Source organism: Theobroma cacao, chromosome 2 (genome assembly GCF_000208745.1).
Source record: "Theobroma cacao cultivar B97-61/B2 chromosome 2, Criollo_cocoa_genome_V2, whole genome shotgun sequence".
Classification (NCBI taxonomy): Eukaryota; Viridiplantae; Streptophyta; class Magnoliopsida; order Malvales; family Malvaceae; genus Theobroma; species Theobroma cacao.
The window spans coordinates 8,263,954-8,291,629 of record NC_030851.1 but is presented as its reverse complement, the minus strand read 5'-3'; the positions used below and the strand labels follow the sequence as shown (position 1 = coordinate 8,291,629).

The 27,676-nt window shown below is 34.4% G+C and overlaps 1 long non-coding RNA gene and 1 pseudogene across 1 annotated transcript; both read right to left on the bottom strand.

Annotated features, from left to right (window-relative positions):
* On the bottom strand, positions 6,865 to 8,046 carry LOC18608466. Its single transcript, XR_001926713.1, has 2 exons — positions 7,575 to 8,046; positions 6,865 to 7,144 (listed from the first exon to the last, which is right to left on the bottom strand). It is a non-coding gene; the product is annotated as an uncharacterized LOC18608466 (long non-coding RNA).
* LOC18608465 lies at positions 9,155 to 27,590 on the bottom strand (annotated as a pseudogene).

Genomic DNA, 27,676 nt, shown 5'->3' with positions numbered 1-27,676 from the left:
CTTTCCTAATCTACCACTTTCCCTTACAATATCATGGCATTCTCTATTACCCAATACCTACCACCATGTGAGATGTTTCTAAACCGTAAGGGAGAGCATGGATCATTACTTGGTTCAATTGAAAAACCAATTGGTGCGACAGGCAGTTAAAGATCTAGTTTCCATTTCTTCCTTGATTGTAGGCTAGAGTATTCATCATCACCCATACTTTGGTCGCCATTGTCATGGACATTGGGTCTGCTCGAAGATGCGGCCATTGCTTAAGATAGTGTAGGATGGTTCAGCTTTAGTGGTTCAACTTCCTTTTATCGTTAAACTAAGTTTGGAACGGTTGGAAGATGAAAAGGCAGCTATCAATAGATATTGGGAAGACTGGAATATGAAAAAAACAGTTGGAAGTTATCTTATGCCCTTTATGTTTTCTGATTACAATAGTCGACATTAAGGGTGCGTTTGGTATAAGGGATGTAAAGTCACATTCCCTGCAATGTGCCTAATTAAATTATATTACAGTGTTTGTTTTGTAACAGACCACTGCAATGGAAAATTGTAATGTAATCACATTGCAGCCAATGGATGTAATGTGATTGCAGTCCAAAACCAATGCAATCACATTACATTACACTCTGCAATGTCTTTAAGGACATTTTTACCCATCATATTTTAAAAAAATTACTCACAATTCGAAGCAAAGCATCGTTTTTGGGGTTGAGGGTCTGCTGCTTCTTTTCCATTTTGCTAAAGTTGCTCTTCCTTCTTCTAGCTCTACTTTTTCATCATCTTAAATTATGGGTTGAAATCTCCCATTCTTCTTTTTCTTTCTTTTTTTTTTATCTTCTTCTTGTATTCGTTAATCTGACTTTGATGATTCGACAAATGGGCTAAGTACTGTAATTGGAATTTGATGATCCAACTATGCAATGGCATTTTCGTAAATAATGAAAACTGTAGTCAATTACAAGATTAATATCTATTTTTTTTTCAGCACTTTCTCCTCACTTCTAGCAACTTCTTCTTCTTCTTCTTCCTTTCCTTCTTCCTCAATAAACGTTTTCCATATTGCATGGAAGCCATCCCTTGAAACATCAATAACTTTCTCAAAGTAACTTCAATTCTCATGCTTTGGTACACTTTTTCAAACCTCCATAACTAGCATAAGGTCTTTCTCTTCCATATGGACATATTGTGTATCTTACTTTTCATTCAAACTTTGTCAAACTTAAGTTGAAATAGTATTATTCAATGCAAATATCAATGGCCACTTCGAAACAATCCCTAATAACTGACGTTTGAAGGGCCACTATCTTCAGGTACGACACCTATAACGTTATTAGAGTTTGTAGTCCGCATTGGATAGCGATTTCGCGTGTGCTCGGGTTGTTTGTAAATTGCACATGCCTTGGGTCGATGTCGTCGAGCCGTTGACTGAGCAAATGATGTTTCCCTTTTTGTCGATTGAGATGCAAACAAAGTCTGATAATTTTTTCTATTATGACCATAGCTCTTGCATTGTGAACATCTACGTTGTCCGCTGCCTTCCCCAACTGATGGATTCCTTTTCCTCTTAGGTCTTCCCGCTTGACCTTGCCAACTTGGTGGCAAAACGATAATTTGTTGAACGTCATCGGGGATGTCCCACTCACTAAGATGCCAAATCGGGCGAATGGGAACTGCATATCCCTCTGCCCAAGATCAAGTCTTGTAATAGTCCGAGCATAATTCAATAGCTGCACGTTTGCACTTACTGCCAAGATAATGAAATCACAGTTGGTGAACAATGTAAAAATTCAATTCATCATGCACAATATAACAAAACATGATTACTCATACCTTATTGCCACCATGGCATGCGTGCAGGGGAGTAGATCGGATTGGAACTCACCGCATGAACACTACTTGGTGGAGAGGTTCACGACTCTGTCTTTACTCCCGCCTATAACTTGAAACTCCACCCGATCGATTGCTTGTATGGAAAAGTGACATACTTCATTGAATTGTCTGTTCAAAAGATCGGTAGCCCGAGGGCTAAGGGGTGTGGTCAAATTCAATGCCTTATTGTGCCAGTCATAGAACTAACGTTGAAACATGCCTCTGATGTACTCGATCAACACCGTTATTAGCATTTTTCTTGTATGCCTTAGGTAAGAGTTAATACACTCCGCAGTGTTGGATGTCATTAGCTTGTATCGCCTTACTGGTGACCGTGCACGCGCCCATCTCAGGGCCTAATCTCATAAGGCTTTCATAAGCAAGTTTGCAAAGCTGTTTCAGCTGATTCATATGTTTGTCAAAATCGGTGACCCTATAACAGTTGGCGGCCATGGTGAAAATCGCTACAACATCTTCGCGCTTGAACCTGTTTTAACGTTTTACTCTAAGTGGTAATTGCATAGACAGTGATGAACGTCCTTGTACATTTTCTCAACTGCATTCTTAATGCCAAGATGCTGATCAGAAATGAACATTGAATTTTCAGACAACCAATTGCACGACGCTATTGGTTAAGAAACCACGATCAAGACTCTTCGTCTTCGACATGGCCAATGCCAAATGCAAGTGGATATATCTGCTCATTCGCATATTTGCATATCGCCACAAACAGAATACCCTTGAATCTGCCTTTCAAATGTGTGGCATCGATAGTGACTACAAGCCGCATTACAGCACTGAACCCTCGAATACATGACTCAAATGCCCAGAAACAATATTTGAATCATTGTTCCCCATCAGTAGCGACAAACATGATAGTACCTGGATTTTCACATTCCAACATATGAAAATAGGAGGGAAATAGTTGGAATGACTCTTCCTGCAGACTGAACATAAGACTCTCTGCGTACTCCTTCACTTGCCAGGCCTTACCATATAGGCATTGCAATCCCCACTTGCGATTCATCTCTTCTATTATTTCCTTTAGTCTCAATGAGGTTACACAATTTCCTTGCACCCTGCTGGAGATAAGCTCACCAATTACCCTCGCGCTCGCAGTTCGGTACCTACAGTGCAAACCATCGACAGTACACGTGTGTACCTTCTGCAATGTTGGAAGTTGTCAATATTCTCCCTCAGGCAACTTCGTTGCTTGCAAAGCAAACTTGCATGTCTTATCTTTACAACCAACCTCAAAATGAACGTGACATGACTTTTTAACTCTAAACTCAAAATGCTCTTTTAGTGCCAACATGCTCAAAGTTCGTTTCAATTCAGCCTTCGATAAAAACACTTTTTCGCGATATAAGTAATCGTCCATTGATTTGGATTCCTCACTCCCAACTGTTTGGAAAGATATCATATCTAGCCCGAGAATAATCCATTAACGAGATCCCCTTGTATTTACCCTCTCTTGATCACTGTCATCAGGCGAACAAATGTCGTTCTCAAGTGCGATGGTGTTATCGTAAATAGGGTCCGCACCCTCAACATCTTCTAATTCAACGGTTCTACCATGGTCGTCCAACTCAACCTCTTCTAACACAACAGTTATGGTATGACCTGTACCGCCATCTGCATGATTGCAATCAGGAATGTCGGTCTGCTCAACCCTGTTGTCCTCTGAACGGTCTTTATGTTTGCAAACAAAATCATCTTCACAGTCATAACACAACTCATTGTTCCGATCCGTCGTGTCGTCCTCTTCAACATCATCTTCAATCTGATCGATGCATCGTCATCACTCACAACCATCACAGTGTCGTTTGCTAATGACAATGGACCCAATGCATTTTCGAGCGATAGTTGTGTTTGTTACAAAGTACCGAGTATTTCGTTCTATGCACATTCCGGTCGAAATTGTGCAGACATCATTTGCAGACACCTCATGTGTGCGTCGGGCTGCTGAAATTCATGAGGATACATTAAACGTGATTGCCATGGTTGTTTGTTAGGAAATGCATGGTGTGGTATGTCAAAATAATTAACATTATGTTCTTGTTGATTACTATGCTGGATACCATGCTCATGTGAAATATTGTTTGCATTTCCTGCCTTAATTGTCACAAACACAACAACTGTCCTTTCATCTCACAAAATACTCGCTACATCTTCATCATCCCTGATAACTGCGCACGAAACCCCTGAGGCATGGCTGAACGATGTATGTAGCTCGATTTCATTATTATGTGAGTTGACCCAACAACCTCTTTAACCAGCTTCACTAGTCTCGAAAATGACAAATCACTCCCAACACCCCTCACTCGTGTCTCACCACCCTTGTAAGTGTCATCGACCCAATGACCACCGTATGTAATCATAAGCTTCACATTTGGCAGGTCGCTGAAATTTAATAGAAAATAAGTATCACGATCAGTCAATTTATCAAAAATAGCCCCTCAATGCATAGAAACTACTTATGCAATGCCTAAGTCACATTTGGCCAACCGCAAAAATTTTACAGAAATTAAGTGTCGCAATGTCTAATACATATTAATGCAATGCCTAATAACTAGTGAACAAATGCCCTTAAACAAGAGGCGAATTGCACAAGTCATGCACCATCGCTCTCGCAATATATAACAACAAGTCACATAATATATAAAAACCAGTAACGCAATCCTAAAAAACTACTGAACAAAAACCTCAAAACAACATATGAATTACACAAGTCACGTGCCACCACTCTCGTAATACATAACAACAGGTCACACAATATATAAAAAACAATCTCACAACCCTAAAAAACTACTGAACAAAAGCCTTTAAACAACACATGAATTGCACAAGTCACGTGCCACCACTCACGCTACAACAGGTAACGCAATATATAAAAACCAGTCACGCAAGCCTAAAAAACTACTGAACAAAAGCATCAAAACAATACATGAATTGCACAAGTCACAAGCCACCACTTTCGCTACAATAGGTAACGCAATATATAAAAACCAGTCACGCAAGCCTAAAAAACTACTGAACAAAACCCTCAAAACAACATATGAATTGCACAAGTCACGTGCCACCACTCTCGCTACAACAGGTAACGCAATATATAAAAACCAGTCACGCACTGCCTAAAAAACTATTGAACAAAAACTTCAAAACAACACATGAATTGCACAAGTCAGTCACACACCGTCAGGCTCGCCACAACTAAGAATAAGTCACTCAATGAATAATAAGCCTCTAAACAAGAGGTGAATTGCGCACCACTAGTCTCGCAATACCTAATAATAATTCAATCGATGCCTAATATCCACTCACGTTATGCTAACTTAAACAATCACGTACTGGCCCAACGTCACGCAATACATAACAACATGTCACCATAGGTACTCTATTCCATATACATACAAACTACTCATGCAATGTCTCAATAGAAGATATGTATTGCACAATTCACGCACCGCGTATAACCCACTCTCCTAATACCTAATAATAGGTCACCCAATGCCTAACATCCACTCACGAAGTTTTTCAGTATAATATAACTTAAACGAAGAAAATAACTCAACAAAATATGTGCTCAATGAAAATAAAAATTGCTATAAATTTTATTCAAATTTTATTAAAAAGACCCCTCCGAAAATACAAGAAAATGATACAAAAAAAATGAACCGTAGTTCATTTCTTCATAAGTTCATCTACTTTGAACTCTATCTCGACAAGAATCTTTTCGTTGCTCAAGATGGCAACTTCTAGGTCAAAAGTCCTTTGCATCAGGTTGTCGATGAGAACTTGCATCTCCTGCTAGAATATGTGCAACTAGTCCCTCACACTCAAGAATATGTGCAACTGGTCCCTCACACTCAAAGGCACCTCCTCCTCTTTAGAGGTTGCCTCTTTCCCCTTCTCGACTCTTAGATCTTTGGAGGTCATTTTTCAATTATCTGAGATTGATTAAGATAATTGAATTTGATTCAAATGGTTAATGGTTCCCTTTATTTATAGGTATGAAAGCTGACTCTTCGTTTTCTACAGCCATATCAATGCAATGAAGGGGGGCTGAATTGGTTATTAAGTACCTGTTTAGCCTGCCCTTTCATCTTAGCTACCTCTTAAAAGTGAAAGCTAGGCCAAACATCATTTTTCAAGAAATTCTTAATAAAAAGCAGCTTAAAGATTTTCTCTCTTTTTCACTAATGAAAAAGGATTTTAATGTTATATCTTTTCTCTTTTCCAAGAAATTCGTTATCGTTTCCTCTTTTCTCTTTTTTTTTTTTAATTTAGGCATTATGGTAGACCAACCAAAATCTAATACTATTGCTACTATACAAGTCTGAAATTAAATATAAACTTCATTAATTACATTAGAGCTTATTAGGTTATTGAAGATAATCAGTAGAGAATCACCTTCAGCATTAAGTAGCTAAAGTCACGCAATGCCTACAAATAGGTCACGCAATGCTCAACAAATATTCAGTCACGTAACGCTTGTCACGCACCTCTAACAAATATTCAGTCACGTAATGCCTATAAAGAACCCACGCAATGCTCAACAAATATTCAAGCACCTAATGCCAAATAAATAGGTAACGATTCCTAAAATCCAGTCACACACCCTAATATCCAATGACTCAATGCCTAACAAATATTCACGCATCGCCTATAAACTGATTGATTTTGCTACCCCCACCCAGATTTAAGTTTCCAAACTCATATAATTTATCCATCAACTTTTTCCTTCTATGAATAACCCTAAATAAATGCAAGAACCCATAACAAATACCTTGATGTCATCTCTGCACTTTAGGATCATGAGAAAGTTGGTTGTCGATATAGACCTCGATGGCTTTGGAGAGCTGGACGGAGGGATAGCTAAATCTAAATCGAGATTTAATTTTGAAATTTTAAGCTGAATGACGGGAGAGCAGAAAAAAAGAAACTGAGACGCGCTTTCATTTGGATTAATTGGATTAAAAGGTATTCTTGTTAAGTCATGCCAAAAAATGGCTAGAAATAGTTAAAATTATAGAGACAATCATTTTTGAAGTGACCTTACTATGAAGGTCATTTCCCACAATTTCCTCTAAAAAAAATTAGAGCCAAGCAAAAGTGATAATGTAGGATAAGCACAGGACAAAAGATTACAATACAGCTATTTTGTGAGGAAGTTCTTGGTGCAAGGTAAGTACTAATACCATATGCAATCAGCACCAACAGCTTCATGGACAGACTTGAAACCATCCCTCTCTAGGCACTCAGCAAGTTCAGCCTGCAAAAACAGCACAATCACAATAAGCCAAACAAAATATTTAACAAAAACAATAATTCATCCATTTGAGCAATTGGCCATTCCCGACAACTTAATGATCCCAACCCAACATCAGCCCTCCAAAAGTCGAAAGATACCCCAAAAGCATACAAATTGAATGCAAAATCCAGGACTCAAGAAATATCCTTAACTTCTTTCTTAAAATGACACTGATGAAACCTGAACTAGGATAAAGACATGAGCATTTACAAGATTATGATATTTCACCAAGTCCCAAAAAAGTTGCAGTTCCAAATAACAAACTGGTGACAGATATGCCATCAGAGAAGACGACACATTTTTTGTCAGTGTATAATGTTTTATACCCTTTAGGATGTAAAGGAGAAAGAAAATAAATAAATATAGAACTCATAAAATTAAAGGAGAATACCTTCATTTGAGGAATTAAGGCAGGGCCTCCATATGCAAATGCAGTATAAAGCTGAACAAGAGTTACTCCAGCCCTTATTTTATTGCATGCATCCTCACCACTATATTGAATGCATAAATCAAATTAATGGTGGAGATGAAAATAATAACAATAGCAGCAATGGTGATGACGATTATGATAATAGTGACATCATCTATATAATAAGATGAAGGTAATGATCATTCAGTATCCTGACTTTACCTGCTAATACCACCACAACCTATTAATAGGATCTTTCCTTGGAAAAAAAGAATGCATATCAAACTTATAAGTTAAAAGATATGACCATTTCAAGACACTAAATCACACAGATGTTTAGAAATAGAAGATAGGACCATTAAAGCCAAAAGCTCCATTACTTTATGAGAACTTTTTATTAAAATAGACAACATACCCTTGTTAGAATATACATTTCCAAGTTTTCTATCCTTCGTGGAAATATGATTGTTATTGATTACAATCCTTTCCAAGTTTTCTATCTTTCGTGGCCTTGATGACTTGATTGACTTTCTTTGTATTTTGTTTTTCGGTTTATTTTTTCTAAACAATATTCACGTTTTCATTATTTGTTTTTTTAATTGGCCAAACACCATTCTCGTTTTCTTTGTTTGTTTCTTTTTTTTTTTTACCCAAACACGTTTTGTTTTTTTTTTCATGTGAGAACGAACAATTAAAAGCAATGGATATTGATGAGAAAGTAGTTGATGTACGAACAACTTAAAGCAATGGATATTGATGAGAAAGTAGTTGACGTGTTTGGTAAGATTATTAATGGTGAATGGATTCCTTTCTATAGCTTGTTCATGTAGTTAAGCTATAATTCAGGCAATTAAAGCTTGCTTATAGTAATACTTAAATATTTGTTTTGTTAAAGAGAGTCAAAACGGATCAAAAGAATTGTTGATCAGCTGACATGTAAACAATTGATGATGTAGAGCTTGTTTATCTTAACGATTTGTTAATACAGTAAAAGTTGAAATGAGTTTAATTAAACAAAATTAAAATGGTGAAAATATAAAAACCTTGGATACAACCATGGCGTGGATTGTTAGTTATTATAATCGTTTTCAAGTTTTCTATCCTCCATGGCCTTGATAACTTGGTTGGCTTTCTTTGTTTGTTTCTTTTTTTTTTTTTTTGGCCGAACACCGTTCACGTTTTCCTTTTCTTTGTTTGTTTTCTTTTATTATTATTTTTTTTTTGTTAAACATGTTTTCTTTGTTTTTGGTTGACCGGTTGACATGTAAATAATTGATGATGTAAAGCTTGTTTATCTTAACAATTTGTTAATACAACAAAAATAGAAATGGGTTTAATTGAACAAAGTTAAATTAAAATGATGAAAATATAAAAACTCTGGATACAACCATGGCCTGGCCTGGATTGTTAAAATTAAAACCCGAGTTTTTCCTTTCTTATGTACTAAGGCTAAGACTAAGGAGAACCCAAACCTTATTTTGCTTTATTCTTCTTGTTGATAAGTTAAACACAATCATAAAGTCGTCTTATCTTTGAAATTTTCTTCATCTTCTTTACTCGTGTAGCATCAAATTAAAGATTCATCATACCAAAAATCATATGTAACAATAGGTTTACAAGAGACAATGAGAAAAATTATACAGTAATTTTCATATTCTAAGTGTTGTACTGATACATGCATTTCCTATCTTATTGATTAGTCAGTTGATGCATACAGTCTAGATGCAGACAGCAGCGTGAATCACCTTATATTTGTATTACGTTGCTCTAATTGTAAAGCATCCGCTCTGCATCTTTTGCTGATGCTATGCATGTATGGTTCCACAAATCATCTCACAAGTCACGTCAGCACAACTCCCAATTGAGTTGCCATACATGGTAGAAAATGCTAGACGCAGTATTTCATTTTTAAGGTTAATGTTGGTAATTAATTCAGAACTCTATATGTTAGCAGTCTAAATGGTTAACTAACTCTATAAAGGGATGTTGGACTTCTCTCTAGAGATAAATAACATGCAACATAATTTGATCGATTGTATTAATACTATCTGCAATCAGCACCAACAGCATCATGGATAGACTTGAAACCATCCTTCTCTAGGCAAATTAAGACATTGGTTGACAAATTAAAGAGAGGCTTCAAGCTTAAGCCACCAGATTCTGCAGAGACTGGATTTTTATTTATGGGATCTGGTCTTGAAATGGTTGTGTTTGATATAATCTAGAAAACAGAGAAAGTAGCATGTCAGGGAAGAACACTAAAAGGAAGAGAAACAAAAAATTAATGCACACTGATACTATTCACTCTGAACCTTATATAGAAAAAATGAAGTAAACAAAAAAGAAACTATGACATCACAGCTTCTTAAATCACACCATTATTAACATTTAGACTACTACTGAGCAATGCTCTTTCATTGCATTTAGAAGAAATAATTCATTGGGAATATTATTCTTTAAGAAAATGCAACTTTCTTTACAGATTAATGTAAGGACTAGAGTAAAACTTGTTCCATTTGTCCAAAATGTTAGTGAAAAAACAAAAAGGTCATATATGAATACAAACTATAAAAGCATATGAGTTAGAGATATGACTGAAATGCACCATCAAGTGAGAAAAGTCTAATCGCACAAGACATGGACAAGAAATATAGAAAATTTTAAAGGGGAAGAAAATTACCAATCCATCCAAGCGGAGGGCAAGAGCAACCTAAGATCAAAGAAAAAGAAGAATAAGAACATTATATAGGCAAGCGATGAAGTAGTATCTAAATGCAAATAGGACATACGGCTGCTATATCCTCTAGTCTTCTTTAGACAAGTCTGGAGCAATTTTAACAAGCAATGGAGGAGGACCCTCCTCTCCCCATTGCATTTCATCACGAGCAGCTTGAACCTTTGACGAAAATGCAAAGCAAAGTTGAGAAGATCAAACTTCTGCTGTAATATATCAGAAAAGGAAGATTAAGTTCAGAGCCAGAGATCTATACCTTCTTAACAAGATCCTTCAACTGTTTCCTTCCCTGAAGCATACGCAATCTAGGAGTGTTTGGTGACGAAACATTAATAACCTTAGAAAGTAGTGCAAAAGGAGGTCAATATTATGGCATTTAAACAATTGAATTGTACGGCTGTTTTAAACAAAGAAAAACTCAAGGAAAACTTCTTGTAGTAATATTACAAACCCCATCCCCCCCGCGAGGTTATATCAGAAAACATATTAATATTTTGAAAAATATGTATCCACCTCCCTCCTTAAAGAGGTAAGCATAGGAAATTTCAAGGGAGCAAGTCATGCTAAGCAACATTTTTAGATAATACAAGTTACCAATTCTATCATTTATCTTGTGTGAAGATTTTGTACTCATAAAAAACATGGAGAGGAATGAATTAACCAAAATAAAGAATATAGAACTACCAAGTAATCGGCATACTGGGATAATGTGTGAACTCCTTGAACATAATCAGCAGCAGCAGCATCACTTGTCTTATTCTTTCCAAGATTGAACCCTAGAATTCCAGGACCAGCTTTGCCCCCATGGTTGGCTTCATCACTGGAGGGTGATGAAGAGCTTGAAGTCTCCAACTTCCTCTTACCATGCTGGGCACCCAATCGCCTTGCAACAGCAACAATTCCTTCACTGTTGAACCCACACCGATTGATGATAGCACTGACGAATAAATCGAGTTAGATAAAATAGAAAATCTTAAACTCCAAACAACATGAGTTCAAGCAATCAAATCTCTCAGAAAAACCACATTAAATTATTGCCTGCTCCAATCCAATGCCACCAAACAAGCAAGATCATAATTAAAAAAATTGTAGAAAGGGAGATTAGGCATTCTCACCCTTCTTGTCGCAATCTAAAGATGCGTGGCATTGGGTTACCCTCCTGTGGAACAGGGGTTACCGAACCAACTTCCACAAAGCCAAAACCCATACCAAGTAAGCCTTCAACAGCTTCTGCATTTTTATCAAAGCCAGCAGAAAGACCTATAGGGTTTGAGAACTTCCTTCCTCAAACTTCTAATCCCAAAATCGGTGGATCAGGCCTCTTCTCCCTAGGAACCGAACCACGAGCGGCAGCTGAAACAGCTAGTGTATGGGCAACCTCTGCATCCAAGACCCTAAGACACTATCATGATATCACCTCTGCTCTTTTAAGATACTGAGAAAGAAATGAACGGTGAGACAAATAGAGATTTATTTTTAAAACTTTTATATAGATGGTAGGATAAAAAAAATTAATTTTTTTAAATTTATCTAAAATTATTTTAAAAAATATTGTTATTAAATTATGTTAAAAATTGATTAAAAATAATTAAAATTATAATAAAAGATATTTTTGAATTGAATTTGTAAGAAAAGTTATCTTTCATAATTTTCTCATAATATTATTTAATAGATTTATAATAATCGTACGCTTACTGAGGTAGTTTATAATTTCTTAACTAATTCTCAAAAACACAAATATCATCAATAAACAATAAATTAGATAATAATAACAGAAAATGATACAAGAGATCCTAAGGTTTAAAAATATTTTATAACTAATTAATTTTAACCATTAATGAAATATTTTTAAGTATTTCTGCAACAATTGTCAATCAATATTTTATCTCTAAGAAATTGTACGCATGCAGCCAGACACATAAAATTGTAACTTAGTTCTATTAATAATGCTAGTTACTGATTATCGACAATTACATGGTCTTTTTTTTATTGAGAATTGTTCTAAGGCTAGAAGGCCAGGTGGCATTGATCACAGGAGGTGCTAGCGGTATTGGGGAGTGCATCACAAGACTCTTTTGCAAGCACAGAGCTAAAGTTATCATTGCTAACATTCAAGGTGAATTAGGCCAATCCTTATGCAAAGATATTGGTCTTGCAATTGCATCCATCGTGCATTGCAACATAGTCAGAGAATCTGATGTCGAAATTGTAGTTAACACCGTAATTTTCTCCCTAGTGCCAGCACACAAAGATGGCAATAGTGTTTTGGGTGCTTAAATAGCATGTATTGAATAGAGTGGTAGGAAAATTGACTTCCATAGTTTTCAAATTTAATCAAAGTACGTGGAATACTTGGAACATATTTTCAGTATAAAGGGAGAATTTTGGAGTACCTCTTTTTTTAAAAACGTGGATGTCACTTGTTTAATGATGAAGGTGTTGGGTAAAGCTTTAATGATTTCTCATGCTCTGTTAATAAATACTCACCAAACTTGAATGCCTCAATAATTGTAGATCTAAAGCCATGCTTTTCTCAACAAATATTCTTTAGAAAAAGAGTTAGAAGACATTGTAACAAAGATAGCTTCACTGAGAAAGCGTGAAGCTGAAGTACGAGAACAATTAGATATCTTTATCAATAATAGCTCTTTTTTATGGAATATGTAATTAACTAGTCTTTTGAAAGCTCATTTGAGCTAGTGCTTTGCTATTGGTATATCGTATTTCTTTTTCTTTTTGCAATAATAATAATGTTAAACGCTTGTTGCGTACTTATTCACATTTCACATTGTATGCGGTCAAAGGGGAACTCCCAACTTTACATTAAGGAGATTAACTCTAACCTGAAGTGAAGGAGATTAATTCACCCTTTTAAATAAATAAAAGTGAAAGTTGTGGCCAATTTGTGAGTAATAAGCTAAGACCAAAAATTGAGCGATAAAGCTTGTGGCCAATAGTGTAACATCATTACAGAAAAATTATAAGCGATAAAGCTAGTGGTTGGAATATGAACGATAAATTATGGTCAAAGAATGAGAAGTAAAGCTTGTGACTGAAGTAAGAGTGATGATCTATGATTAAAGAATGAGCGATAAAGCTTGCGACCAATAATATAATATAATTATAGTCAAAATATAAGCGATAATGCTAGCAGCTGAATTTGATTTTTTTTAATGTCAAATTGCAATTTATAAAGAAATGAAAAGTCAAAATCATAGAAATATCATACATGAGTGAGAAGCGAATTGTTGTGGACCCTATTATTCTTAATCAATAATTCTCCTGCTTACATCTTCTTGTGGAATATTCTACGCAAGCCTCTACATTCAACAAGTGATGGTGGAACTGTTCATCTTTTCCTGTAAGATAGTTTCTTTTTTCTAGTAAGCTTTTTCCTAATGCAATCACTCATCCCTAGTAGAGTCACCAAAATGTAAAAGGGGTTCTTCTAATAAGAAGAAGAAGCATTGCAAACTAGTAAAAAGATGTGCCAGATGAGGTAAAGAGAAAAATCGGAGTAGTTCCTGTAGTTCTAAGTATTGTGGCAGGTGAAAGAGAATTATGAAGTAGAAGATAATTAAAAAGAGAAGCTCTAAAGAAGAATGTGTTAGCTTTGAGCCAAAAGAGAAACCCCCATAAATGAATTGTGAGGCTCTATATATAGTGCCAAAAAAGGTGGTTACTCAATAATAGGCTTTAATACGCCTAATGAATGTCATTATTATGAAGAAATTTAATGGGAATAACTGTTAATGTAACACATTATATGGACATTAAAGTGGTGATTTTATGGCATATAATATGAGTGACCGTTGAAGTAATTTGATGCGATAAGCCTTGTTCTCAAGTAGAAGGTAATAGAGAAAAGGTAGATGAAAAAAGCTATATGAGAACAAGTTTAGAGAAAAAAGAGTATGTGAACATGTATAAAAGAAAAAGGCGTATGTGAAAAGGTACATAAGAACAAGGTAGGAGGGTGAAACATATGTACTTCAAGAAAAAGTTAACATGAAGACCTCTTAACTCTCTACATTTAAGCCACCAAGCCAAACTCTCTGAAACATCCCAAGATGAAAGTAACCCATGATGAAACTAAGTGCTCTAGGTTTTCAATTTTTTAAGTCATTGACAATTGTTGGTGTCTTGGTCGAAAGGGGGCGTGGATGGTGTGTAAAAGAAAAACTACCCTTAGTCGAAGTTTGAGGTTGTCTAAGGATAAGATTGAGATCAATTAGATGTTTAGGGTGCAACAACTTCCCACTAGCATCCCAAGTTACACCAGCTTGTTTGCACAAAGCTGTAATCAAAGAAAGGAACCACAAGCCTTCATACTTTGATTGTGCAGTGTGAGTCATGGCTTTGTAAATTACGCAACCAATATCAATTGTGCATCCAATCATGATGGAATGAATAAGAATGGCTCAATCTTTTGTGACGTTACTGGTACGTGTGGTAGCAAGTAATTTGGAAGCCACAAAATACAACCATATTTTAGAAGTTGGTTTCATCACATTCCTTTTGAATGAAACAGGTTCATTATTAAAAAATTACCATTGAGCACCCACCTCACAAAGTATATGAATGATATCATCCCAATCTTCATGCTCAGACAAAAATTGCCCATAGCCATCGTTGTCAATATTAGAAGCTTCATAAAATTTATTGATGACATGGCTCTAGAATGGAACTAATTACCTCGCATAGAAAGAAAATCACTAATAGCTTCAACAACGTTAGCGTAAAATTCTCTTACTAGAGGGATGCTTGCAGCTGCTAGCAAGGCACAAAATTTTTGCTAGTAGTGGCTCTCAATCATTGGTTGAAGGTCAATGTGTGTAATCAACCCTTGATTCAATTCTCGTTCAAGTATTGTAATTTTGTTAGCAAAAGAATTGGTGTCTAGCCATAGCATTAGCTGACACAAATCTAGTATAATCAAACAAACCATTAGAATTTTGTCTTAATCGTTCGGGTGCCATTCATAAATTTCCTATAATTAATTCTCAACCAAAAGAAAAGAAAAATACCAACAAAACACAATAGACCACCAACGATATTAACCCATATGTCTTCTCATCATAATAAAATAATGCTTGTAGTATCAAGTAAAAATCCAACAATTATAATATTTCTAAACTACTACGCATAGGAAAAAATAATTGAAAATCAAGAAACTCACCCATATTCCCAATTTCAACATACCCTATAAATGTGAAGCACAAATCTAAACAATCTACCATACACATAAAATAACTAAGCACATTGTCTCAAGAATCATCAATACTCATCACAAATTTCCAACAAAATAAATAATGGAAAATAAGTCAACAATATTTCTTAAAAATAAAAAAAATAGATATAAATATATAAATATGAGAAAAAATATGGAAACTTACTTAAAAGTTAGAGCAAATTTGTTCCAAAATAAGTGTGGAAGGAAGAGATTGATGTGGGTAATAGGTATGGAGAAAGAAAGATGAAAGGGAAATAAGGGTAGGGGGATGAGTAGAGGAGAGACGGAGAAGAATTGGTGGGAAAGAAATGTGAAAAGTGTAGAAAATTGCACTAAGGGAAGAAGGGTAGGGGCGCTGAAGTAAAGGGGGAGGGGTTCATATAAGGGGCATGTATGTGTTGTGGGTTGTCCATTGTTGGTAGCCCCCAATAGAGAGGGGGTTAATAAATGGGAGGTGGTTTCTGGGTAGTGGGTTACCCTTCAATGGCAGCCCATAATAGTGGGGGTCATGGCCTACCCTTTGTGGGAGCCATGGTTCATGTTATAAAAAGCCACGAGGCAGAGGCCTTGTTTTCGGAGCAACGAGGCCTTAATGGGTTTTTTTTTTTTTAACGGGGTCGCGACCAACCTTTTAGGGGCATCGCGGCCTACGTTGTTGGGTCTTGTTGGGCCGTAGCCTCCTCTTGGGGAAGTCGCGGCCTACCCCTTTTCCTTAAAATTTTTTATTTTTTGATTTTTTTCTATATATGTACCTGCAAAATAAAAATAAAGTGTTAATAATTTAATAATAAGTAAATAAATAATTAAAAGAAAATAAAAATGTAAGTTAGAATGCTTGAGTTGCCTCCCAAGAATCACTTGATTTATTATCTTTGGTTTGACTTTCTCTGATTTAAATTGCATCGATAAGCGTGATTGAGGACCTTTGACAATCGAAATCGCCACCTAATAATGCTTTAATCGTTGCCCATTCACCTTGAAGGTTGATTTATCATCAATTACCTCCACTGCTTCATGGGGATATACTTTCATCACAGTGAAAGGTCCAGATCAACAAGATTTCAACTTTCCAAGATATAATCTTAAACAAGAATTGTATAGGAGAACATGTTGGCCAGGCTCAATACTTCTCCTTATGATTTTTTTGTCATGCCATCATTTTGTCTTTTCTTTGTAGATTCTTGCACTCTCATTACTTCTTGACGAAATTCATCCATCTCATTGAGTTGCAAAAGACATTTTTCTCTGGCTACTTGAAGATTAAAATTAAGTTTCTTAATTACCCAATATGCCTTGTGTTCAACCTCGACGGGAAAATGACAAGCTTTTCCAAACACCAATCTATAAGGAGACATCCTAATTGGAGTTTTACATGTTGTTCTATAAGCCCATAAAGTATTATCCAACTTTTTGGACCAATCTTTTTTGGAAGGACATACAATCTTCTCCTAAATTCTTTTAATCTCTCGATTTGAAACTTTAGCTTGGCCACTTGTTTGAGAATGATAAGTAGTAACTATTTTGTGTTTCACTCCATGTTTGGCCAAGAATGCCTCAAAATTTTTGTTGCAGAAGTGAGATCCTTCATCACTAATTATGGCTCTAAATGTACCAAAAATGTGTGAAGATATTCCTTTGCAAGAAGTTTATCACTACTTTAGAGTCGTTCCTTGGCAATGCAACAGCTTCAACCCATTTAGAGACATAATCAACAGCAATCAAAATGTATTCATTATTGAAGGATGTAATGAATGGACCCATAAAATCAATTCCCCACACATTAAAAATCAATCCCTACAACCCAGTCACATAATGCCTAAAAATCAATCCCACAATCCCTACAACTCAGTCACACAATGCCTAAAAACCAATCACGCAATACCTACTACTTAGTCTCGTAATGCCTAAAAGATTGTCTCGAAATGCCTAAATCACGTAATGCCTAAATACCAGTCTTGCAATGCTGACAAACTAGTGACATAATGCTTAAATACCAATCTCGTAATGCCTATAAACCAGTAACGCAATGCCTAAAAACCTTTATTTCTCCTATGCCTAGAAACTAATGACTCAACGCTTAAAAACCAATAACGTAATGCTTAATAACTAATTGATTTGCCTACTTTCAGTAGCCAGGTTTAAGTTGCCAAGGTCACATAGATCTCTAATTTACATACATGTTTAATCAATTTTAACCCCTCGACTTTAGGACTTTATTCTGTGAATATAAACCAATAAACCCAACAACCCAAAACACAGACCTTGATGTCATCTCTGCTCTTTGGGACGGCGAATTGAGAGCCAGATGGCAAGATAAATAGCATTTTGTAAGTGACAGAATTTGGGATGCCAAGAGAGAACTAGATGGCTAGATAAATAATAATTTTAGAATTTTTTTTCTAGATGCTGAGATAAGGATAAACGGGACCATTTACTTTGTTTGAAATTGTTTAAAGGGCATTGATATCAAGTCATGCCAAAAATTGGGTAAAAATAGTTGAAATTATTATGAGGACTATTTTTAAATTAGGCTTGTAAAGAAGGTTATTTCTCACAATTTTCTCTATAATAATTTACCCTTATTAGATAAATTGTTCCTTATTCTTTGTTATTTTAGTTGATATAGTATTGTTAGCATCAAAAAGTAAAAAGTATTGTTTATAATGGGTCTTCCTTGGATATTAGACTATTTACAAGGGTCAAAGGACTACAAAATGAAAATTTTGAGAGTTTTTTTATTGATTATATACTTTTTATTTTTTGATAAACCAATTCATTTTATTAATAATCAAGGGTTAGATATCAAACCGTAACCCTCTTTTGCTCTTTTACAGTTATTTGTAACACCTAACAAACACTCCATGTACCTTACAAGTTGCCCCATATCAAACCTGATGAGATATATATCTAGTGACAAATATTCTTTCACAAACACCATATACGTCCCTTACAATCCCTTTGAAGCCCTATAAATACATACATCGTTGGATCATTGACACCAAACACAAAATATACCAACAACCTTTCCTTTAGCATCATCTAACCATGAAAAACCATGGAAAGATTGTAGACAAAACACTAGTTTGGGAGTCTTTTTCTCCTCTAATTCTCGTTGATCTCCATCGTTCTCATTACCCTTAAATTCTAGTCAGCATTGCACCTTCTCAACAATTTCTTGAGCCCTTCAAAAAAAGAAATGGTTGGATACTAGAAGATGGAAGATGAAAAAAAGATTAGTAAAAGATGGTTAGATAGTCTTTGTAGACACCCTATTTTGTCCAAGGTGTCTCACTAACAAAAATAAAGATAAGTAAAATATTAAAAAAATTAAAAAAAGATAATAATAAAGATAAAAGAAAAGAAAAAAAAGTTTGAATGAAAGCAATCCTAATCTACCAATTTTCAAATTCAATTTTTGAAAAAGAAAATCCCAATCCAAGTTAAGATTAAAACAAAAATGGCCATAAATACTAGCCAAAAATCTGGGAAAGGGAAAATAAGAGAAAGAAAAGCTTTCAGTAAGCAGAAAACTTTGCTTTTAGTGGTGAGAGAAAGAGATTAGTTTTGGAAAAATTCAAGGGTTTCCATTTGATGAAGGGGAAAGAAGGGAGAAAAGGTGTTGTGCATTAGAGAGAGAAAAGCTTGTGTAACAATGGAGTTAGTGTTTTATTTTGGGTTTATATAGTGAAGGTATTAAATGATACCGTTTAAATCATAATAAGAAAATAATAATCAATTGACACCATAGTTTGGTTGCTTGTTTGGATTATAGCTTTGTGTTGGCGCCATAGCTTGGTTGGAGTGCAATTTGCTTTCATCAAGGTCCATTTCAGTGCAATCTTAGTTTGCTTTCATCAATCCATCTTATTTCTTTCTTTTTTTTTATGTCACATTTTCCTATTTTGATGGGTTGAGTTCAAGATTTTTTGTTTTTGTAGAACTCAAATTACTCCACTTTTACCCTTTTAATAAAAGGCATTCTTTCTTTGTCCTTGAAGTAAGATTAGATTCATGCCTTTTGAAGGTTTTCTTTTGTAATTGCCTCATAATATAGAAGGTAATCTTTAGATAAGGTATATTATAAAAAAAAATTCAATAAGCTTAAAAGGGTAAAAAATTGATAATTTCTCATTTATGAAGAAAAAATGAAAGATGGTCATTTCTCATCTCAAACATGATTACTTCCATCGAAAAGCAAACTCTAGAGGAGATAAATATGAAACAAAGGATGATTTTTTTCTTTTTTCCATCATTTTTTTTTGTTCTTTTCTCTCTCTCTTTCTCTTTTTTCCTTCCTTACATTTTTCAATTCATTATAAGGTTCTATCTGTTTTCTTTTTGCACGACCAACCTTAGCAAATCATGAGACAAGAGACAATTATCAATATTCTTTTTGTTATCATGCTCATCAACACATGTATTTTTTTCAAAATCAAATCCAGAATTTTTATAAATACTAGCCTCATATTCAATACTTGGAAACTTGGAGATAGGTAAAATTAAAGGGATGTAGGGATATGACAACTTAAATTGAAGAGATATGTAAATAAAGAAATGACAATGGAAGAACAATTATGAGAATGCATCATATGTGTCATTTTTATTTAAATGATATGGAATTAAAGCCCATTGTTCAGAAAAACTTTCCCTAAACTCTTAAGCATAAGCATTAAGGATTTAAGTCAATTACTTTGCAAGAGACTCAAGAGTGACAAATAACTCCATGACCCTCTAATTATTCTACTTCAAGCTAGGGGGTCCTAGATTTACCAATGCAATCTCCTAACCATTCTTCAATTGTTCATTACCCAACATGTGTACAAAAAGTTCAGAATGAATGGCTTTACTTGATAGCACTTTCATAATTTCTCATGAAATCACCGTGTCGGTGAAATTTTGGTGGCATTGCCAATTAGCCTTTCATAGTATGGAGTATGCAAAATATTGATAAACAAGATCGTTGTCTTCTTGTTATTGAAAGGTGGTTGGACTTGCACAGCCATATTTCTCCTTCCTTGAGCATACTCTTTAAAACTTTCTGTGATTTTGTTTTTCATGCTCTGTAAAGAAAATCTATCTGTGGCTATGACTATGACGTGCCTATATTGAGATATAAAAGCTCTAGCGAGATCCTTCCAAGATTGGATTCTATTTCTGTCCAATTTGACATACCATCCAACTACAGACCCTGTAAAATTATTTTAGAAGTAATGAACCAAGAGTTAATCATTTTTTTTGTATAAGTAGTCATTCACCGACAATACATAATGATGTGAACCATTAGACATTTGTCCCATCATACTTTTCAAAATCTAGGATCTTAAATTTAGGTGGGATCACCACACCAAGCACTAGACATAACTCTGCAGCATTAATGATAGTATAACTATCCAAACCTTCAATAGCTCTAAGATGTTCCTCCAAATGGTCATACTTTTTTTGTGTCCCTAAAACTCCTTTTCACTTTTTCTGATCTTTAGGATTGTCCAAATAAGACATAGGGATTAGGTTACAAGCATTGACACTTAAAGCTGGCACAATGTGTCCTTAGGTTGATGTTTGATCCATAAGTGGTTGGAATTGGTATGCCTCAATTGGTAGCCCTGAGGAACATGCATCTAAGGCTCCCTTTTGTCATCACTTAAAGCAAAAGGTTCTTTAGTTTACCTTTTCCCTTTATAGTGGTCATATTTTCCATCAATCTTACCATCTTTTCCATTATCACTTCTTGAGTTTTCTCAACCATTTTTATTTGACTCAACTTTTCATTTGCCATGTGTAGACACCTATTTCCAAAAAAATCAACCAAAAATAAAAATAAATAAAAATATAATATAATAATAATAATAATAAAAAAGAACAGAGAAGGGAAAGGATTGAGCGTATGCTCAGCTTCTCTCTCCAGTCAATCATTGCAAGGTATTTAATGCCCCTGAGAGGTAGTTAGATTTGGGGAGAATGGGTCATCTCCGGCTACCAACCCTCCTAGTGCCAGACCTTGTGAAATCATGGTCAGAAGACCATGATTTCACATTTGGATTGTCCAAGAATTTAGACAATCTAGCTCTTAAAAAGGGGTTCTCAAACAAACAAGAGGGGAGGATTTTGAAACAAAAAAAAAAACCAAATCCAACAACAACAAAAAATTCTCATTTTCTTCAAACAACAAAAACCTGCAAATCAAAAAAAAAATCCTAAATTCTATCAGCCAACTATCCTAGTCACAATAAAAAAAATCACAACAAAAAAAGGCATTAAAAAAAAGGGAAAAAGCCAATGGGTTTGGGTAATGAGAGAGGAGTGGAGCAGATTTTATTTTTGATGGGTTGGGTCTGAATCAAAAGGGGAGGCTGGTGACAAAGCCGGCTAAAGGTAGAAAAGACGCTAATGAGGAAGAAAGAGAGATGGAAAGAATAGAAAAAAAAAGAAAAAGAAAGAGGGGGAGAAAGGAAAGTCGAGAAGAGGGAGAAGAAAGGAAAAGAAAAAGAGAGAGAGAGAAAGAAAGGAAGAGAAAAAAGAAAAAAAAAGAGGGAAAGAAAGGAAAGCCAAGGAAAGAGAGAAGGGAAGATGCCGACCAAAAGGAGAGGAAGAGAAGGAAAAGGAGAAAAAAAGAAAGAGAAAGAAGGAAATGAAAGAAAAAAAAAAGAGAGTAGGAAAGCCGGCCAAAAAAAAAAAAGAAAGGAAGAGGAAGAGAAGAAAAGCTTATGGGCTCTTGTGGATTGAGTTCCTTTGGGCTTCATTGGGCTTACAATTTTGGGTAAGTTTTAGATCTTTGGCTATTTGGGCATGCATGTTATTGTTATTATTAATTTTATTAGTATTTAATATAGTTTTACAAGGTTATAAATATATTTATAAAATAATAAATAAGAGAAAATATATTTAAGAAATTATAATAAACAGAAAACCATACAAATAATAATATATAAATAATATTTTTTAAAAATAAAAGAGGTAATATGGTTAGTCATAAAAAATTATATAAATGAGTTTTTTAGTTAAAGAAAATTAGGATTAGATAAGTAGAATTTATCCATATATGTATAAGTAGAAAATAAATGTTTACATAAAAAGTATATTCACGGTTATAGGATTAGTAACGTAAACTAAAAAAATAAATAATAAATAAATGTTTAGTGAAGAGAGATTTAAATAGAAAAAATGGTAAAATGCCTAATTATAAAGAAATATACTTTTACAAATGAAAGAAAACATAAGATAAAATAAAATATATTTAATCATGAATGAAAATAGGTTAGGTAGGTAGTAGAAATGGAATATTTAAATATATATAGGTGTACATATAAAAAATAACTAAATAAAAGAATGGGATTCAATACGAAATTATTAAATATAAAAATATACATAATATTACTAATTGAGAGAATATCTAACCATATGAGTTGTCGATGATGAGATGTTCATTCGAAACGCGAGAAGTCACAATTTTGAGTGAATTTTTTTAGGTTAGGGATTTTGATTAAGACTCCACCAGTACAATAGAAGGGTCTTAATTCGGGATTCCGATATTCTTAATTTTAAATAAATAAAAAGTCTATATTTACTTAATTACCAAATAATCAAAATATACAAACAAAAGAAATAAGGAATTAATGGTAACAATAAATTTGGTAATCATAATAATAATACAAAAAAGAATAGATAAAATACATATAAATAAACAATAATTATGAAATAAAAAATAATAATAATACTTGGTCTAAAAAACATGATTTTGGAAAATTCATATAGTAAACTAAATAAGTACTTACATAACAAAATACATAACGAAATAAACAATGGAACAATAAGTAAATATAAAATATTTATTCATGGTATATATGCTCACACGGAGAAATAATAAAATAAAGAACAAACATTAAAATTATGAGTGCATCACGTACCATTGTTACATTGTTAAATGTCATGGCATATAGATATATTTTGTATACGAGTATAAGCCCCGATGATGGGACTGTCCGAGAGAGCTTGCGAAGGTGAGTTTCTTTGAAAAATTTTCTAGGTGAAAAGATACCTCCAAGTCCCACCAGTACGATAGAAAGGCTCGAAGAATTTCTTTAATAAAAAGGCTTCCGCTCTAATAGGTTTGCATTCACAAAAAAATATCATTTTTGCTTGCAACCAACTACCCTAATGATGGGACTTTTCGAGAGAACTTGCGAAGGTGAGTTTCTTCAAAAAATTTCATAAGTGAAAAATACCTCTGAGTCCCACTAGAATGATGGGAGGGCTCGGAGAATATCTTTAATAAAAATGCTTCCGCTCGTAATAGGTTTGCATTCACAAAAAATATCATTTTTACTTGCAAATGACTACCTCGATAATGGGATTTACTCATTAAACTTGAAAAAGCGAGTTTCTCTAATAATTCCCTAAGTGATGGAATATTTTTGAATCACACCAATGTGATGGGCAGATTCGAAAAATATCCTCAATAAAGGTTTCGTTTGGCATTACTCAGATTTTTTGTCATGCATTTCATGATTGCATCACGTGTACGTCAAACCTGTAAAACCAAATAAAACATTTTAACTTGTTAATAGAATAAAAGATTAATTAAATAAATAAAATTAAAGAAACATAAAAATAAAATTAATGGGTTAGGATAATATATGATTAAATGGTACCGTTCGTGGAACGGGCGTCATAGGGTGCTAATCCTTCCTTGTGCATAACCATACTCTCGAACCTAACTTTAAATAAAATATGTAGATCAGTTATCGTTCTTTCGACGAACTAAAATTAATTTAGAATTTCGTTGAATAGAACAAATTTATTAAGTGGCCAATCACACCTACGTAAAAAAGGATTGGTGGCGACTCCTTAAATTATCCCACGTCTAATGGTCGGGTTCTCGGACCCGCACATTACGACACCATGATCTTATTCTAAGACTTGGTTTGATACAAATAATGAATAGGCTCCCTCGGGGTTTTCAGTGGTTGAACTGTTCTTTAACCTTCTTATTGCCATAAACATGGATTAGAATGTGCTTACGCCATAAAATGATGATTGCATTTTTTACAATTATTGATCTATTTACAAACACAAAATGAATATGCATCTGTTTATGAATAATGGTGAATGAATGCATTTCAAGGTATTTATCATGTATACCAAACTTTGTTTGCTCTTCTATGCAATGGGTTGGTAAGGCTCTACTTAGATTTGGCTTCTTATAGCTTACTATATGTTGGGAAAGGTTTCACACAAAGCTAAAGGTTCTTAAATTGTTCCTTACTGACATCCCCTTTAGACTAGTAAAGCGCCTAAATCTTCACTTATTACAAGCTACCAATGAAAAAGATTCAATTTGAGTGGAAGTGTTTTGCATTCCCACACAGAGGTTATCACCTCACGAGAGTAGTACTCTACTTCCTCTTAATAGGATAGAGCCTGGGTATAGGACTCCTGCTTGCATGAAAAAGTTTAGTGTGTGCAAAGGGACATACAAATCTCAAAACAACAAGTATATGCACAAACAAAGTGACCAAAATCAAAACTAAGGAAAATAAAATAGAATATCGAATTAGTTAAGGCTTTAGGATATCACATAATTAATTATAAGCTTAACTCACAAATTCCCCAGTGGAGTCACCAAGCTGTCATAATGTGTAAGTTTATAAACTCAACCGTTTGACTTGAAAGAAGAGTCACCACCAATTTTTTTTTGTTTAGGTGTGATTGGTTACTTAGATGAATCTATACTTTTTAATGAAATCCCAAGCTTGACTTAAGTTCATTTAAAAGGATAGGTTCTTGTCTATGAAACAAGCTAGGTTCGGAAGTATAGCTACGTGTGAAGAAGGTGTTAGTACCTTCACAATGTCCACTTAACATGGTACCTAATTAATTATATGTTATCCTTTTAGCCTTAATAAATCAATTTTAAATTCTATATCTAGTTTTATTTTTTTTAATTAATTTTATATTTTATTATTTTATTTTATCATTTTTACAACAAAGAAAAATCCTTTGATATTGAAATGTCTTTTGAATACTCCAATACTTATAGTAGAATTCAAAAGAATTTCTCACCTAGAAATTTTCTCGAAGTTATTACTTTTAACCTTATCGAAATTTCATACTCAGAGAATTTTTATTCAGTCCTTGACTTATCTTATTTATTTAATTTATATTTATATTTATATGTTTCTTCAAATAAATAAAAATCTCTTGATATTGAAATGTCTCTTGAATACTCTCATACTTATGGTAGAATTCAAGAAAAATTTCTCACCCAAAAATTTTTAAGAAAATTATCCTTGATAACATTCTTGAAATTTCTTTATCGGAGAATTTTTTTTACTCATTTATTTATTTATGTTAAACTTATTTTACATGTTTATTTCAAATTTATTTTTTTATCATTTTGAAATAAATAAATATCCTTTAATATTAAAATTTCTCCTAAATTCCTCAATCTTAGCTTGGATTATAGTTTTAGAGATGACAGTCATTGCCAAAACCATTCTCCTTTTTTCTAAATTTTTTTTTTTTTGCGTGGTCATTACCCTTTTGGAAGAATTGTTTTACATTAAGTAGAGCACCTAAAAGAAATTTTCTGAATATTTAGCCCAATCAAACAATATGCCTATGAGCCCTCATACTAAACTCTAATGCATTCAACTTGGATAGTATGTGGAGATGGTTTTACTGCTTTGTAATTTTTTTTTTTTCTTTCACACTTCACAACTCTGGCGTCCCATGGTAATACTACTTTTCAGTCCTCACTAGTTGCTCTGATACAAAAAGATTGGAGTTTAAGGCTGGCAATTCTAAATTAGTCAAAAGACTGGTTACAACTCAAGCTACAAGAAGCCCATTGCAAGCTTTCAATCATTACTTGTTATGTTGAGTACTTGTTTATCATAGATCATAGCTTAATTAAGGACAATAGTCTTATAAGTACATTCAGCCCAGCTAAATCCCACACCAAAACATTCAACATGAATAAATCAATGACATAAATTACACAAAACAAATTTTGATGAAGTCTCTTAGGTTAAAAGAAAGAGACAAATAGAAAAGTTAGATAGAATTGGATTATTGAACTTTTCATGAAAGGCAATTGTTTTCTTTACCTCAATGTAGTAGTCCTCGGCATAGAGAAGAGCTGCAAAATAATCCTGGTAAGTTGAAGGAGACAAGGCTTTCACCAGAACTTCAGGCAGAATATCTCTCTTGATTAAGTCCTCAATGTCCTTGGGAATCTTGTAAATAGGTAATGTATCCTTTGGATCAGCCCAAGTATACTTTCCTTTCCCTTGCTGGTCGATAAAATAAGAAGGTACAGGGGATACAGTTGGCTTAAGGGACGGAAGGGGGTTAGAAGAAGATGAAGATGGCGTGGAGGAGGATGAACTTGGTTTAGAAGATGTTATGAAGAGGGTTTGGGAGACCACATAGACGGTTTAGAAGGCGTTGGAGATGATGGAGATGGTTTTGAAGATGCGGGGGGTTTAGGAGAAGATGTTGGGGGTTTAAGGGATGATGGCGATGGACTACAAGGAGCGAGAATCAGCTTAGTTGAAGACTGAGGTGGTTTCGTGGGAGTTGGAGATGAATGAATGTTGTATGTACCAGAACTCCTAGGATTCTGAGGCACTTGATAAATTCTGTCCACAGACTTCAGATACAATGATCCAATTGAACTAGGATTATTTGTCTCTGAACCTAGAACTACCCTGTATTCAACAGGTACATCACTTGGCCTGGACTGCCATGTTGACTCTTTTCTGGTTGGGTTCAAGAGCGATGAACTGAGAGATGAATTTAAGTAATGCTGTGGGTAATTGCGAGTTCTGGTTACTGAAGATGATTCGTCTATGGAAGAACTAGGAGTGGAGAGCCAGCTAGAAAATGTGTTATAAATCCTAGTTGTACTATAAATATTGCTGAAGGAGGTTTCATTGTCACTAACATCACTGCACTCATCCTCACAACTACCATCAACGTGCTCGTCTTCACAACACAGAGCGCATTTCAAGAATTCAAGAAGAAAGGACATTTTCTCCTGCCATCAAAAAGGCATACATTCTGTTCAGAATATTTTAGCATTAATATAAGCTTTCTAAAGAATCATGCTTCGTGAGG